Source organism: Diorhabda carinulata, chromosome 3 (assembly GCF_026250575.1).
Source record: "Diorhabda carinulata isolate Delta chromosome 3, icDioCari1.1, whole genome shotgun sequence".
NCBI classification, from domain to species: domain Eukaryota; kingdom Metazoa; phylum Arthropoda; class Insecta; order Coleoptera; family Chrysomelidae; genus Diorhabda; species Diorhabda carinulata.
The window spans coordinates 16,439,312-16,454,629 of record NC_079462.1 but is presented as its reverse complement, the minus strand read 5'-3'; the positions used below and the strand labels follow the sequence as shown (position 1 = coordinate 16,454,629).

The 15,318-nt window shown below is 31.2% G+C and overlaps 1 protein-coding gene across 8 annotated transcripts in view; it reads right to left on the bottom strand.

Annotated features, from left to right (window-relative positions):
* The window catches only part of LOC130891379 (voltage-dependent L-type calcium channel subunit beta-2), a 76,826-nt gene that overhangs the window by 24,423 nt on the left and 37,085 nt on the right, over positions 1–15,318 (bottom strand). The gene's annotated exons all lie outside the window — the stretch shown is intronic.

Here is a 15,318-nt window from a genome sequence, read left to right as displayed (position 1 = left end):
AATCCCTGATGTTCCTCAGAGATATCAAAAGACATCGATTCATAACGAAAAGTTTTTGTATTGGATTGGAATACCATCAGAGCGAAAAATCTTGATGTCAAGTGTATTGTGAATGAGTTATATACAAGAAAAAATAATAAAATCTTGTAAATTATAGTAGAATTGATCAATCAATTAACAAAAATGATTTTTTCCCTTTATTCATACTATAAGATAATTCGGAATGCTATCAGCTTATGGAGAAGGCTCGAAATGTAAAGTATCTGATTGGTTCAAATCGGAATTGGAATGGAATAGTTTGCATTTTCTCTTGATTTATCTATCCGATTGATCCTCATAGATCTAATTTTAGATCTCTTAAACTTTTTCAAAAGGTTCGTTGGATCTCGCGCCTTCCATCCAGTACCAATGGATCTCTACAACGTTTCTGGGGTCTCCACCTCATGTTTTAACAATATTTTACTATTGATTTAGATGAATCCGTCTCGACTTAACTAAAATCTAGTTCAGCTTTCATACTGGTTGGGTTAATGCCTTTTAAACGTCTTCAAACTTGAAACTTCTATGAATTGTGAAGTTTCTAATCTGGTTGTATGTTTTTTCTTCATAACGTCGTCTAGATTGTTCCAGATGTTTCTATGAAGATTTTTTATATTTTTATCACCATGATTTCTGTTCTAATCGTTTTTTATTGTTTGATATTGAAAACTGATTGTTGAAATTTCTGTTTCGATAGTTATTTTTTGTTAATAGAGTATATTTAATGTTCGAAACTGAACTATAAATAACTCGAGAAGAAACAATAAATAAATAACCATTGAAGTAATAAAAATTCTTGGTATTTCGATAGATCATGCCAATCGAGTTACGTAAAACCAATTTCCTCAACTAAAAAGAGATTTTAAAGGTATAACTATATTTTATAGCTTTAAACTTGATTAGAAACAGGTTTTTTTTAAGTACCTATTAGAATAACACGGTAATTGGACGTAGAAATGCCGTAGAAAATATTTTTGGTACCAACTTTGACCTATTAGATTGTTTCAAACGGTACCAAAACAAAACATACGATAATTTTATAAATTGTGAAAGTTTATGCATGCAATTTGTTATTTTAGTCTTATCTGGATATGAAATCATCTCCATCACTACAAATTATTGTTAACTATTGAGTTTAGGATCAATATCTATTGGTAAATCAAAATGTATCTCTCTAAGACTACCAAGAAGCCATCTTTGGATATTACTCACGCTTTTGGTGTTGATTTCCCAAACATATTTATCTAAATATTTATAGGAAACACCATGAATTGACCTGGATATCTTAGAGCGTAGAAAGAAATATCGTTGATCTTTTTAGGTTTTACCTAGTAATCCAACGTAAATCTATTTGGAGAGTAGTATTTGCAACTTCTACTAAATACCTGGTTCGTCTATAGACGCCCAGAACGTCAATTCATCTCTTTTCCTTAAAGAATTGCTAGTTTATGGAATCAGCTACCAAAAACGGCTCATCACGTCTCTTAACAATCTTCTCGCAAATCGAGTTCGACAGAGATGGATAGAAACGCTTGATATGAGACTAATTCCGTTCCTTTCTCACCAAACAACTGCCCCTGGTAAATATTACCGAAATCTAGACGTTACCTTCATACCATGGGCATCACAGATGATCCGGACTGCCGCTGGTGCACGGAACTCCAGACCACGTTATCTGTTTTCGACTTTGATTTTGGTCAAAAAATTGTCTCACAACATTAATTTTGTCGAAAGATGTTTCTCGTTTATTAATTTGGGTCAAAAAATTATCTGACAAACTTGATTTTGTCAAAAGATGATTCTCGTTTATTGATTTTGGTCAAAAAATTGGTTCTTCTACTGAAATGCTATTCAAAAATGCCTTTTCGATTTGGTTTTCGACTTAAATTTTGTAAAAAACGGCGTTTTTAAGCTCAATTTACTCAAAAATCGGGTTTTCCATCTTGAATTTAGTCAAAAAATTGTCTCACAACCTCAATTTTGTCAAAAGTTTATTCTCGTTCATTGATTTTGGTCAAAAAATTGTCTCACAACCTTAATTTTGTCAAAAGATGTTTCTCGTTTATTAATTTTGGTCAAAAATTGTCTGACAAACTTGATTTTGTCAAAAGATGATTCTCGTTTATTGATTTTGGTCAAAAAATTGGTTCTTCTACTGAAATTCTATTCAAAAATGCCTGTTCGATTTGGTTTTCGACTTAAATTTTGTAAAAAACGGCGTTTTTAAGCTCAATTTACTCAAAAATCGGGTTTTCCATCTTGAATTTAGTCAAAAAATTGTCGCACAACCTTAATTTTGTCAAAGCTTCGTTTTGCGACGCGTTAATAGATTGCTGACGTTACCAGCGCCGATAGAGTTTCCCCGGTCGAGCTACTGCGGAATCCACCCCGCGTTGTTTTCGTTTTTATCATTTTAAATGATTTCTTTATTTTTTTTTTAATTTAAATGGTTAAACTTGGAATCAATCACGAAATTATAAACACGAAATCAATTTACGTTTAATCCGAATTAAAAGAAAAACTATTATTAAAATAATTCCGCGGCGAATTTAGCGAAAACGTACAATTTATAAAGCAGGTAGACAGACAGGAATATAATTGAGAAATAACAAGGATCAGCGTATCAAGGATATATTTAGAAATTATGTTTCTAACATACATTAGAATTATTATTAAACAGTCAATCAAAATTTACCTTAAACATGTTATTTCCTACAAAGATATTTACATAATTTAAAAAAAATTGTTTATCAATTTATTTGAATCACGATATAGTTTTCGTGGTAGTGTTTTAGGGTAGACAGACCCGAATTAAATGAAGTAATTTTTAAATTATACCTTCGTTGAATATTTTATAAGAGGTGATGCCTCGAAGATCTTTTTTGGTTATTTAACTTCGTTTTCTGCTCGAATCTGCTCCTTCTTTGGAGTTGATTTGTTAATGGGTTAATTCATTTATTAAAGCTGAAGCTCAAAAGGTCTAATCTTCGTTTCTTCCCAATCTGCTGCGGATTTTCTATCCGCAATGGTTTTGCAGCGTAATCTTAGTTGGTTAATCCGCGAGCTTTCCCTCCATCTTGTGCTTATTTAACACAATATTAACAAATATTTAGTTTTCTTTTTCATTAAACGTAGTCTAGTAGTTATTTTGAAGACGGATTTACTTACACAAATCCCTTCCATGTCCTAAACAATCATTTGATTTTTTCATTGTTTTTTCTCAATTTATTCAAGATCTAATTCTATGATTATCAATAGGAAATTCTTTTCTAATGTCTTCTTCATTGAACCTACTGCTGATTTTCTATTCTCAGTGGTTTCTCAGCGTAATATCAGTTAGTTAATCCACGAGCTTCTCCACAATCTTGTGTTTATTCATCTAAAGATTAACAAATATTTAGTTTTCTTTTTCATTAAACGTAGTCTAGTAGTTATTTTGAAGACGGATTTACTTACACAAATCCCTTCCATGTCTTCAATAATCATCTGATTTTTTCATTGCTTTTTCTCAATTTATTCAAGATGTAATTCTATAAAATTCTTTCCTAATATCTTCTTTAGTAAACTTACTACGGATTTTCTATCCGCAGTGGTTTTTCAGCGTAATCTTAGTTAGTTAATCCACGAGCTTCTCCCCCATCTTGTGTTTAATCATCTAAAGATTAACAAATATTTTGTTTTCTTCTTCATTAAACTCAGTCTAGCAGATATTTCGAAGACGGATTAACTCATTCAAAGCCCTTCCAAGTCTTCAACAATCATCTGATTTTTTCATTGTTTTTTTCTCAATTTATTCAAGATCTAATTCTATGATTATCGATAAGAAATTCTTTCCTAATATCTTATTCACTAAACTTACTGCGGATTTTCTATCCGCGGTGGTTTTTCAGCATAATCTTAGTTGGTTAATCCGTAGGCTTTTCCATAATCTTGTGTCTATTTATTTCCGTTGTTTTTTTTGTCTGCAGATACGTTTTGAAATTTTTTTCTCATCATACTGTTTGTTTGTTATGTTACAATTAGTATTCAATAAAAAATACCGGGGGAGGTCGAGAAAATTATCATAAAATCGGAATAATTTTTTTCGACTTTAATAAATAATATTTGGTGTCATAAATAATTTATGTAGATGGGTTACATGGTTTTACTAACTGTTTAATTACGTACAGTGGGTGGTATTAGATATTAGCAGTGGAATTACTTATAGTAAACTGAATTTTTAACAAAAACAGTTTCGTTAAATTGTAGGTGTATGTTAATTTCGGAAATTTATTGTTATTAGTACTCCGATACTGAGCAATCTTTACTGAATAATTAATAAAATTGTATAAAACATAATTTAATATAAAATTTTAAAGTCCCACATCATTCCCGTGGATAGAAAAAATTTTATTCAAGGTCAAATGTCAAAAAAATAAGTTTTTCAAAATTTTCAGCAAAACGGTGAGTTTTATCATAAAAATACCTCAAACAAAAATTGTAGATCATAAAATTATCTACAAAAAAACTATCGATACTTTTTTCCCTACGAGCTAACGTTTCTGAGATATAATAAAAAAATTGTAAAAATGACTAAATTGACCGGACTAATACCCCAATTTAAAACAAAAAGGTGTATTGTTTATAGACGGAGACCAATTGCACTTGACTATAATAAATTTAAATCCAAATTCATCACAAAATATACCAAACCTCCAAATCAAAAAACAAAATATCTAATGTCATGTCATGTCAATGTCAAATGTCAATTTTTGTCATAAAAATCATATCTAATACACAATTATTTCTAAGAACTAATAATTTGAAGTATACGAAATGCGCATCGATACTCACATAAAATACAGAATGGTTCATAAAAAAAAATAATGTATCAGTAATTAGATCCACCCTGTATGAGATTCGATAAATATGAAATCTTTTTTTAGTATTTTTATTACTATTCGAATGCTTTGGACGTAACAGATTTTCATTTTTGAATGTCTCCCACATTATACAGGGTATTGAACTAATTTTAAACATGCAATCAAATATAGGGTGTTCCATTTAAATATACGCATACTAGACTACCCTGTAAGATAAAAAAATTTAAAATACGAAGTCTAATAATAATTATAATCCTTCAAATTGATATTTAAAGGACAAATAAATAATAAAGTCATTCTGTATAAAAAAATTTTATATCGGTTTCTTAGGAACACTCTGTATGTTTTTAAATAACAGTTAGTTTGAAAATCGCTAGTTGAGGTCAAAGATTATACGATTTACTTCATTAGAAGTATTTTTGCTAAAGAGGAGTTCAAATGATTTCACCTGAGTTTTATGTTAATTGCCGACTCGTTGACTATTTTGAGAAATTCTCGATTTTTTTTAATTCGTAATAGATTTAAATTAACATATAAACGACTTATTAGTTTTAAAAAATAAATATTTTCGATGTTTCGTATCGAGTTACCCTAAATTGAAAGTTGTTGAAATTGAGAAACTCGCGGTAGTATCTATTAATTTTTTTGTTCGTCGTGATTTACCAATAAACTAGAAATGATATATTAAAAAAAATATTAATGTTCGAAATTTCTTCGTACCAAAAATAGTTATATTGTACCAATTGAATACAACGACGATTCTACTTTATTACAGTCCGACATTTATGTATCCAAATTATACGTTTGACCTTGTAACATAGACTTCACCTTACAGGTACGGATCCACCCAAAAAAACACTTGTTCGAGATACAAAAAAAGCAACTGTTGAAAGCGATGAATCGAAAGAAACACCGCTTGGATTTATAATTTTTTTTTTAAATTCCTTTGAATGCTTGCAGAATTGCTGAAGCACTTGAAGACAGATTTAAGACAGTGTCTCATGATATTCATCGTGCTAAAACCTTGACTCAAGTTGCACAAAATCCGCAGCTTCCATTCTTTTTCTCATTTTAACATTTCGAAGCATTGGTCTTGGTCTTGGTCTTGGTGGTCTTGTTTTTGGTCTTAGTGGCCTTGGTCTTACTCTTGGTATTGCTCTTGGACGCCTTTAGCAAAAAATGCAAGATCAAGACTCAGACCACAAGGTCAAGATCAATATTCCTCATCACTGATAAAGAAAATACAAGCTTAAATTCCATATATCTCATGAGTTTTTTTCACTCGATCTTGTTCGATTCTTCTGATTTGATCTCCCATCCAATTTCGCGGCTAGTGCAGAATTTCTAGCTCGAACTGTTCTCTTAAGTTCATCCCATAAATGCTCGGATTTTAGTCAAAGTTACGGAGTGGTCAGTACCCAACAACAATTCCAACTGCCGTACGAAAGTTGCAGTATGTGGAGGGCATTATGTGGACGAACATTGTCTTAGCTGTTTGAATTCATCTGCCCAGTCTTGCACAACTCGGTCTTGGTCTTGGTCTTGGTCTTGGTCTTGGTCTTGGTGTTGGTCTTGGTCTTGGTCTTGGTCTTGGTCTTGGTCTTGGTCTTGGTCTTGGTCTTGGTCTTGGTCTTGGTCTTGGTCTTGGTCTTGGTCTTGGTCTTGGTCTTGGTCTTGGTCTTGGTCTTGGTCTTGGTCTTGGTCTTGGTCTTGGTCTTGGTCTTGGTCTTGGTCTTGGTCTTGGTCTTGGTCTTGGTCTTGGTCTTGGTCTTGGTCTTGGTCTTGGTCTTGGTCTTGGTGTTGGTCTTGGTCTTGGTCTTGGTCTTGGTCTTGGTCTTGGTCTTGGTATTTAAAACCAGGCTACAGGGTGGCCAATACATAACAACAATTTCAACTGTTGACATTATGTGGATGGGCATTGTCGTCCTAATTATTTCAATTCAGCTGCTCAAGATATTAACAAAACATCTTAATCTATAAAAAGAAGTTTTTGATTGACGTCGATAGTCATTTGACGTCTCTTTATGTCAAATCATATCGATTAACGTCAATGGGATCATATTTTGGTTGATTTAATCAATTTTTTCCTAATAACATCCAGAATTTCTCTCGTTTAAATGAAATTAACGGCCATTTACAAATAATTTGTAGTCCGATACTGTGAAGAAATTAAGCTTCAGTTTAAGAAGACCTCAAGCATGTGCTTGGTACTGTTAGACCAATTATTAAAGTATTTATCCTATATTTAACTATCGGGTAAGCTAGAAAAAAAAAAACTGCGAGTTTTATAGTAGAAAATGAAAATTAAATACACCTTGAATAGTTATTCATCGAATATTTTTTGTCGTAGAGCAGGTAGCTTCTAATAACGTCGAAATAAAATTGGCGAGTTTTCTAAATGTGCGAGGCCAACATGTCCTCGCGAATTCCCAACTACCGAATAGTTAAATTTACGACCATATACCCGCGAGAATACAAAATCGACCGGGCACCCCGTTCGACCTTCAGTGCGACAGCAAAGATCGAAATAAATGCAGCAACACATTCAACCAACACCCAATGGACGCCCCGAGACAATTAACCTCCAGGAACTAAACAAAAAAGCAGATTCGCTTTCGATAAATTCGATATGCCTAGACGAAGGAAATTCGACGAATGTATTGACACGGGCTAATAAACGATGATGTCAAACTAGATATGTCAAAAAGACATGGGGAAAATGATGATTTCTACTGCAGATTGACGATCTGAGAGCCGCTATTTTCATTCATATCATTAACTATATCTAGAATCAAAAGATTTCAACCAGATATTCAAGAGGTGATAAAATGTGCTGGAAATTGAAAATAATCACCCATTACTGTTAAGCATGAATCAAAGATCTTCCTCGAGCTGAATACGAAAGAAAATAAATATTTTTCCACAAAAAAAACAGTTTTTAGTATGGATATTGAAGACGTTTGAAAATAATCATCGATTCGAATCGATTAGTGTTTGAAAGGCGACGCCTACTGCCCGAAATTCTCGTTCGTATTCTTCCTGGAAAGATCTCGTTGTACCGAAACTGTTTTCTTTTTATTTCATTTCGGAAACAAACAAAAAGATATTCAATGATCATTGTTAGAAATATCAACAACGCGAAACACCCGAAAAACTTTGTATATAAATCGATTATTTTACTAAATCACCATCGAATAAATCGCATTTGTTTTTTTCTTCGAATATATTAATGTCGAATCGATTTATTTTTGTTGTTTGTCTGCCATTTTTTCCTATTATTCTCTTTGTACAGCTTAATTGGAATCGTTGTTATGCTGGAAGATGATTCTTCTGGTGATCCGGTGTTGATCAATATTTTTCTTTATTACTTCTTTGTAGCATTTTTTCTTCGAAATCTTACCTCCAAAACATCCCCTAACCACCGAGTTTCCGACGTGTTTGTACATGGATCCAGTGGACAGCGAATTTTGATTCATCGCACTATTAAACTCTTCATATAACTATCACCAAGTTTTTCTATCTTATTTTTTTGTTTCTCGCGGTTGATTAATCTCGATATTTCTCCCTTTTAAATTCAAATACTTAGACGCATAGTACAAAACTTTCCGTTCGAATCGACCTCTATTTGCAACTGCTTTTGATGATTATCCTTTGTCTAGGCTCTGGTTTTCCTTATTTGGGTTGTTGCTTGGATAAAACCATTTTCCATTGCAAATAATAGAATTTTATAGAACGTGGAGATCAGAGCCATGGTTCATCATCATCTTCATCAAGTTTTTCAATCCTTTGGATTACGGCTATCATTTTTAGCGTTTTTTTGAGGTTTTCCTCGTTTTCGATCCGAGCGCCACGATCTTCATTCATATCATTAACTGTATCGTCATCTTCAGTTTTAGATATTTTTCCTTTTTGTCATAATTGCTTTAAACTTTTGTCTTTTCGTATCTTTATTACAAAAAATTTAATTTCCTTAGAATTGGAGATCTAAATTTGAATCGAATACAGTTTTTGTTTCATAGAAACTCTGTTTTAATTTATGGTATTTTCGTTGTTTTCAGTTGCCTAATCAAAATTAAATTTCTATAATTGAAACGAAGTACCAGTCGAATTTAAAAATAATTTCGGTGCAAGCTGTAACCAATCTACTTTAAAAAAGAACGCGTCTATTGCAAGCTGTAAATAACAACGAGAAAAGTATTTCCGTGATTGAAATAGTGGATATTTAAAAAGCAGAGTCGTACGTTTTTACTAGAAAAACAAAAATAATTGAAAATAACGTAGAAAATTAAAAATTCACTCGTAGTTAACTAAGATTCTTAAAATACATGAAAATTGTGCGTGTTTTGTCTAGAAGTTTCCAACTTCAACCTGAAGATGTCAGTGCTTATTAGAAAAAGATGAAAAATATCTTTGCTCGTGCGTTGGGAAAATTTCAATAGAATTTCGGCTATTTTAATTAATTTAATTGTTAAAACAATGGAGTGTGGCGCCATTATTTTCGACCGTAATGTTTTGGACATAACTTTCTAGATCATTCTAAAACTTTCTAGATCATTCAGGAAATTTCTAGAACGATTCTAAATCGATTATGATAAATTTCACTAATTTTGGAACTTTCAAGATCATTCTAGAGCTTCTCAGATCATTCTAGAAATGACTAGAACTTTCTCGAAGATAATAAATCGATTATAATAAATTTTACGCATTTTGGAACTTTCAAGATCATTTTAGTAGTTTCTAGGGCTTTCTAGATCATTTTAAAAGCCTCTAGAACATTCTAGAAGTTACTAGAGCTTTGTAAATCATCCTAGAAATTTCTGGAGCAAAACAAATTGCATTCATTTTGAAACTTTCTATATAATTCTAGAAGTTTCTAGAACTTTGAAGGCGGTACAATCTTTCATTACTTTATCGATTTTTCAAGTAAGAATATGTATACCATAACAAGATGAAAATAATATGAAAGTTTAAATTATCTCTTTACCCGCCTCTGGTATATCGAGCACAGCACGTGTGCATACACATATATGACGCATACGTTTTTTTCTCGTTATTTACGACGTCAAGCGTCCTAGTCCATTGGTTCTTAGACTGTCCACAATTTTTTTATAACACAGCGTTGTCATTCCACAAATGCAGATTTATATAGTGTAAGTTTTCTAAATAATAACTTCAACTTAATGCAAAGTTATCAATGGAGTTTTCGTCTATTGTCTAAAACTCGATCCACACTCTCGACGAAGTGCTTTAGTCCTCTCGCCTCGACTTTAAACTGTCCTGTTCGAATTTTGACAAAGAATATAGAATAAATCTCGATTTTCGTGACTAAAGCTTCTAGGACGGTTGGTTTCAATAGATAGTTACTTAAAAACATTAATTTGTAAACAAATTTCTAAAAAAAGGGTTCGAGTCAAATAATATGAGTTTCTGGGTCTCACAGGGCTAAGGAGGACTAAATTACAATATAAATACTGAAGAGGGAAGATCATTTTGACCGGCAGTGTATATTTTAAATAAAAAGTTTTTTTAAAAAAAATCTTTTGTTGTTTATTTTTTTTTATTTATTAAAAACAAGCGCTCAGACTATTTCGAGTTGAGCTCAATAAATCTGTCCATAAGCTCCCGGACTAATTAATATATTTTTTTCTCAACTTGATTTTTGGTCCTCAAACTTTTTATTTTCCTGTTTGCCAGGAACTGAGAAATGGAACTCGTTGCTGTCCCTTCAATTTCATTTCAGGTCCGTATTAATTAAAATTTCATTTAAAATCATTTAGTTTTGACGTTTCGACTATTTTCATTGTTTATCAAAAATATCAATCAAATTTTAGACTACTAAGAGTAATTTATATACTAACTGTGTAATTATTTTTTTTTCTATAGTATCTTTAAACGTATGTCGTTCGATATAAAATAAAAACAACACCATAAAATAGAAATCACGAATATCAAATAAAACTACATAGACAAATTATCCCAAATGTTCATAAATTCAGTTGATTGATTTCCCAAGAGTTCAGAATAATAATTATACGACGAAATTACACCTTTTTTTATTTTTTTCCCATAAAATACTTTGGGAGTTTTACGGTGTACAATCTCACGAAAAGACATCGGCCATAAAATGAAATATCCCATTGAGATGAGGAGATAATCCCGAAACTGTTATTACGGAACTGTTATTTTTTTTACGTAAAATGATGATATTTTAAAAATGAACTTGAGATATAAAAAAATCGAAATTTTTTGATAATCAACGGAACGATTATATAAAAAAAGATTTGGAAAAATATTTTTACGTTCAAAATTGTACGTAGTGTCAATTATATTTAATTCTTCTTTTTTTCTTTATTTATTGTGATAGTGAACCAAGAAATATCCAACTGAGATGAGGAGATAATTCCGAAACTGTTATTTTGGAACTGTTATTTTTATTTACGTAAAATAATAATTATTTTGAATACGAACTTAAAATTATAAAAAAAATCGAAATTTTTTGATAATCAACGGAACGATTATAAAAAAAAGATTTGGAAAAATATTTTTACGTTCAAAATTGTACGTAGCATCAACTATATTTAATTCTTCTTCTTTTTTTCTTCATTTATGTCTCATTTATTGTGATAGTTAACCATAAAGTATTCAATTGAGATGAGGAGATAATTCGGTAACTGTTATTATGGAACTGTTATAATTATTTACGTAAAATAATGATTATTTGATCTACTAGGAGGAAACTTGACTAAAATTTGGCCTTTATCTGGTTGAATTTACTACCATGCGACATTCCAAATTCAAAATTTAACGGCGTACAGATGAATATCCAAAAAAATCTGTCCCATTTTGCTTAAACTTGCAATAATATCCCACAGTGAAAGTTGTTTCCGTTTTAAGAAAATTCATAAATTTGGAAAATGGTTATGGGAAGCTAAACGATTAGCAAAAACCAGTTATTAGATTTTGGTGACGGATCGTTCCCATCTCTGGAAATAACGAATCTAAAAAGTCAGTTCAATAATACCTCCCCCTCCCTAACAAAAGCGACAACACCTAAAGGTACTTTTTGATTCTCGAGAACTCAGGTACCCGAAATCAGGTACCAGACTAAGACATATACCAGAGTATTTATGACTGCACATACGTATGCGGTCACCTTGAGATGTAAACAATAATTAACCATCGAAAATATTATACAGAGTGTTTGAAATAACTTTACTACACTAATTTATCTCAACTCTACATATCGATGAACTTTTAATCTATTTTATAAATACTGAGATGTTTGTCCTATGTAAACAACGTTTTACATTTTAATTTACTAAAATATTTATATAAATTTTTGTTGGGGTGGGATTTTTCTTTAAGATTCGTCGAACATTAAGCAGAATAATATACACCTAATTTTTTTTGCATCTAACCTCAAAATTTGGTTCCACCAAGGTCTCAATAAACAACCCCGTTCGAAAATCGTTTTTTCCGTGGTTTTAACCTACAATATGAGTTTTTAAACGTTAGATTTATGTTAAATTTTGACAATTACATTCACCAATAGAAATGTCAAACTTTACGATTTTCTATCGAACAACCCTCGTACAAATTTCGCGTATCGAATAAGAAGAATCATTTCTTCAAAAGTTACACTCGTCAAACAGAAAATCGTCCGTGTGGGACTAAAAAAAAAGAATTAAAAGTTAAATTTAGTAACAATGTAGATGAAATTCGATGTTTTCTTTTTTTCTCGCGGGTGAATTCAAGGTTAACCACTATTAGTGCCCAATTTATGAACGTCTACGTCTAGATATAGGTACTGGGATGTAGGTACCCGAAATATCAGCCATACGTTGCCGAAAAATTCGATACCACCTTCAATACAGGTCGGAGTGTTTTCATGAAAAAAATCTCGATCATATTTTTATCTAAAAAGATGTTGGTGGGGTTTGATATGGGCTCGGGGGATTCTATATACAAAATTACGGAACCAGCTAACGACTGAACTATACCAATGTGATTTTTTGACTAATGTAAAGTAGTATGAGCCTATCAAACTCATAAATACCATATTTTTTGGTTAAAAAATGTTCTGGACGCGCAAAATTCTAAATATTGAAATTGTAATGAACTGTCAATCATGTGATATCACTTAAAACCTAACCTAACCTAACTTATATGGTCAAATTTATAAAAGTGTTTGAGGTTTTTATATTCGTATCTAAAATCTCAAAAGATTACAAATTTAGGTTATGTTAAATAAGATTACGTTATACAGAAGTGAGGTTATGTTCGCTAAGAACTATCACACGTGTCCCGTGATGAGTTTTTAGCTCGTAGGCGTTTGGACGAATCCACCACGTTTAAAATCTCTTTTCAAAAGTCTTTAGAAGATTCTTTCAGGCACGAAAAAGGTAAAGTTAGGTTAGGCTCGTTTTAGGTATTATTTCAACTTTCAAGTTATTTCAAATGATTTTTTTCCAAATTATATGTCATTTAAGCAACAAAAAGTATTTTGGGTACACAAAAGACGTAAAATGTCGAAAAGTTCAAATTATAATGAACTTTTAATCATGAAATATCACTTAAAACCTAACCTAACCTAACCTAATTTATTTGGACAAATTTATAAAATTGCTTTGCTTAACTTGAGTTTTTTGGGTTCGTATCTAAAATCTTGAAAGATAAAAGTTTAGGTTATGTTAAATTAGATTACGTTAGATACAAGTGAGGTTATGTTCGCTAAGAACTGTTCCGCGTGTCCCGGTGTAAAACAGGATGAGTTTTTAGCTTGTAGGCGTTTGAAAAACAGGACGAATCCACCACATCTAAAACCTCTTATCAAAAGTCTTTAGAAAATTGTCTCAGGCCCTTAAAAGGTACTGTTAGGTTAGGCTCGTTCTAAACCCAAAAAGGTTTAGAAGATTTATGTTATGTTAGGTTAGGTTCGTTCTAGGTGTTATTTCAAGGGACATTTTTTTTCTAATTAAAAACATTTTTCTCGTTTAAATACTTCAGTTTTTGACAGAAAATATAATTTTTATGTTATTCGATAAGGAAATTTACGCTCCGGACTGTATCGAAGACTTTTCTTTTGATTTCTGCGAAAGTGAATGATGTCCGAGTACCAGAATCGAAACTCACGAAACACATTAAGGTCATAATTTATGAATCTTGCGATTCTCGCATTTTACCATTATCGAAATTATTGTTTTAAAGAGTAGTGGGATTAATTGATCGTTATTTTATTGACCTTCTAAACTTTTTAACGTTACAAACATGTTTTGTTAATAATTACGCGTACGAAACCGAAAACAAAGGAAAAAAATACGATACGAAAAAAATTTAAATATATATTTATACTGTATATTTATAATAAAACAGCGACGTTGCCGTGTTTAAAATTTGAATTTCTGTAGTTTTCGAGACTTATTTGTGCATATACAGAGTGTTTTATTAAAAATTGTGTATAAAACAACTTATAATAATATAAAGATTTATTGAAATACAGAATGTTGTATAAAAATTATAGAAAAATGTAAAAAATATTTTTTTATTAAGTTTTTTTTACGATTATTTCCTAAAATGACGTTTTTCGGTTTTAAAACATCGAAAATTAATCCAATTTCGATCATTTTTTTCCGAAAATCTTTTTTTTTTTTTAGAAAAAACACTGAAATTGAAAAAAAAAGAAAAATATAATTGTTGATAATTTTTTACAAGTAATCGAATCAAATTTTTATACTTTTTTTCTTAATCTATACAAAAAAATTAACAAAATTTCTAAAAATTTATACAAAAAAGATTATTTTTCATGTTTTCACACCTCAATTCAGATTTGATTGTTCTACGATATTTTAATGGAACGTTAAATTATTTTTGCACTACCACTATACCAACTCTCACAAACTACACTGTTTAACGCGCGTTTCGACGATACGGAAGACTGTTTACACAATTTCTACACAAGCTACACTGTTTGACGCGCGTTTCTACGAGACTGAAGACTGTTTACAAAAAAATTAATCCCATTTCGATAATTTTTTTCGCATAATCTCTTTTTATGAAAAAAACACGGAAATTATAAAAAGAAAAAAAAATAATTGTTGATAATTTTTTTACAAGTAATCGAATCGAATTTTTATACTTTTTTTTCTTAATCTATACAACAAAATTAACAAAATTTCTAAAAATTTATTTTTCACGTTTTCACACCTCGGTTCCTACATGTTCAATTATTTTTGCACTACCACTACACCAACACTCACAAACTATACTGTCTGACGCGCGTTTCGACGAGACCGAAGAAGTATCGATAAATAACTTCACAATTTTTAGGTTTCCGGTATCTTCTTCAATTTGGGTCATTTCTGGCCATATTCGAGTGGTGTATACTCCCGCCACGAGCAAGTACACCATGGAATACCCT